Here is a 2693-nt window from a genome sequence, read left to right as displayed (position 1 = left end):
CCTCCTCACCCTCCTCATCCCCAGCCTTCATTCATCCAGCAGTCCCCATTTCCTCCCCTATAGGAGCACTCAGGGAGGTTAACCCCATAAATGCTCCCCCTCCTCTCCTCCCCCTCCGATGCCAGACATTAGACCGGGGAGATGAGAACACAGACACAGCCGGAGACAAAAAGCGAGGCAGAGAGGAGAATCCATGGCAGTGCATGCACCTGCCTCCTGTCCGCTCGTGCAGCCTCCATCAGCAGCACATCCCGGGGACACGGCAGCGACACCACACACACGACAAGAAGAAGATATATTCACCTTGGCTGTGGAGTATAATGTTGTTGTTGGTGCTGGTTGTTGTGGGTGATGGGGAGGATGGTGATGATGAGGTTGGAGAGGTGGTGATGATGGTGGTGGTGGTGGTGGTGATGGTGGTGGAGGAGGAGGATGAGGAGGAGAGGAGTAGTTGTTGTTGATGGGTAACAGTCGCCAGGACTACGGTGGCTATGGCGCTGGATTCACAAGGCAACAGTTGCTATAACTCACAAAAGAGGGAGGCAACCTAACCTGAGAGGAGGAAGAGGCGGGGCCTCCTGACATACACACAGACAAGGGCGGGGCCTCCTGACATACACACAGGCAGGGGCGGAGTCTCAGGGCACACGCACTGACGGAGGCGTGGCCTCCTGACACTCCCACAGGCAAACAGCACGGCGGGGCGGGACCTCCTGACACACCCACAAGCTGGGGGCGGGGCCTTAGAGGAGGCTTCATATTCATCCATATGTAGCGTTATTGCGCTTTATCCTACGTGCGATCGTTATTGTCGGGGTGAGGACGGGAGGTGACGGTGCTCTGCCGCGGACCCTCCGGCCACCTGCGCTCAAGCCAATGCTCCTATTGTTCTGGGAGGACGGAAGCAGCGGGATACCGGGGTGACGGCAGATCGGCCGGAGAGCTGGATGCTGCAGAGCATGGCCCCGGCACCTGACAGATCTGAGCAGGATCTCCTGCCAATCACCTGCTGACTTCACTCGTGTCCTAGTACAGTCTGTGCATATATGTAACCTGTGTATGGGACAACTCCTCACCTAGCTCCTCCTCATCTATCACCAAACATGTCACCAGCCTATACGTCCTATACAGAATATAACTAATGTATGGGACAACTCCTCACCTAGCTCCTCCTCATCTATCACCAAACATGTCACCAGCCAACAAGTCCTATATAGAAGATAACTAATGTATGGGACAACTCCTCACCTAGCTCCTCCTCATCCAGCACCAAACATGTCACCAGCCTATAAGTCCTATATAGAAGATAAGTAATGTATGGGACAACTCCTCATCTAGCTCCTCCTCATCTATCACCAAACATGTCACCAGCCAATAAGTCCTATACAGAAGATAACTAATGTATGGGACAACTCCTCACCTAGCTCCTCCTCATCCACCACCAAACATGTCACCAGCCAATAAGTCCTATATAGAAGATAAGTAATGTATGGGACAACTCCTCACCTAGCTCCTCCTCATCCACCACCAAACATGTCACCAGCCAATAAGTCCTATATAGAAGATAAGTAATGTATGGGACAACTCCTCACCTAGCTCCTCCTCATCTATCACCAAACATGTCACCAGCCAATAAGTCCTATACAAAAGATAACTAATGTATGGGACAACTCCTCACCTAGCTCCTCCTCATCCACCACTAAACATGTCACCAGCCAATAAGTCCTATACAGAAGATAACTAATGTATGGGACAACTCCTCACCTAGCTCCTCCTCATCCACCACCAAACATGTCACCAGCCAACAAGTCCTATACAGAAGATAACTAATGTATGGGACAACTCCTCACCTAGCTCCTCCTCATCTATCACCAAACATGTCACCAGCCTATACGTCCTATACAGAAGATAACTAATGTATGGGACAACTCCTCACCTAGCTCCTCCTCATCCACCACCAAACATGTCACCAGCCAATAAGTCCTATACAGAAGATAAGTAATGTATGGGACAACTCCTCACCTAGCTCCTCCTCATCCACCACCAAACATGTCACCAGCCAACAAGTCCTATACAGAAGATAACTAATGTATGGGACAACTCCTCACCTAGCTCCTCCTCATCCACCACCAAACATGTCACCAGCCAATAAGTCCTATACAGAAGACAACTAATGTATGGGACAACTCCTCACCTAGCTCCTCCTCATCTATCACCAAACATGTCACCAGCCAACAAGTCCTATACAGAAGATAACTAATGTATGGGACAACTCCTCACCTAGCTCCTCCTCATCTATCACCAAACATGTCACCAGCCAATAAGTCCTATACAGAAGATAACTAATGTATGGGACAACTCCTCACCTAGCTCCTCCTCATCCAGCACCAAACATGTCACCAGCCAATAAGTCCTATACAGAAGATAACTAATGTATGGGACAACTCCTCACCTAGCTCCTCCTCATCCACCACCAAACATGTCACCAGCCAATAAGTCCTATACAGAAGATAAGTAATGTATGGGACAACTCCTCACCTAGCTCCTCCTCATCCACCACCAAACATGTCACCAGCCAATAAGTCCTATACAGAAGACAACTAATGTATGGCACAACTCCTCACCTAGCTCCTCCTCATCCAGCACCAAACATGTCACCAGCCAATACGTCCTATACAGAAGATAACTAATGT

At 49.8% G+C, this 2693-nt stretch overlaps 1 protein-coding gene across 2 annotated transcripts in view; it reads right to left on the bottom strand.

Annotated features, from left to right (window-relative positions):
* RFX3 (regulatory factor X3) overlaps positions 1-506 on the bottom strand; it is a 406064-nt gene extending 405558 nt beyond the window's left edge. For both annotated transcript variants that reach the window (XM_075317604.1, XM_075317613.1), the window contains exon 1: positions 304-506. The gene's annotated coding sequence lies outside the window, so the exon portion shown is untranslated. The remainder of the gene's footprint in view (positions 1-303) is intronic.
* Between the last annotated feature and the right edge of the window lie 2187 nt (positions 507-2693).

The sequence above is a fragment of the Anomaloglossus baeobatrachus genome, chromosome 1 (genome assembly GCF_048569485.1).
Source record: "Anomaloglossus baeobatrachus isolate aAnoBae1 chromosome 1, aAnoBae1.hap1, whole genome shotgun sequence".
Taxonomy (NCBI): domain Eukaryota; kingdom Metazoa; phylum Chordata; class Amphibia; order Anura; family Aromobatidae; genus Anomaloglossus; species Anomaloglossus baeobatrachus.
This window is presented reverse-complemented; position numbering and strand designations above follow the sequence as displayed.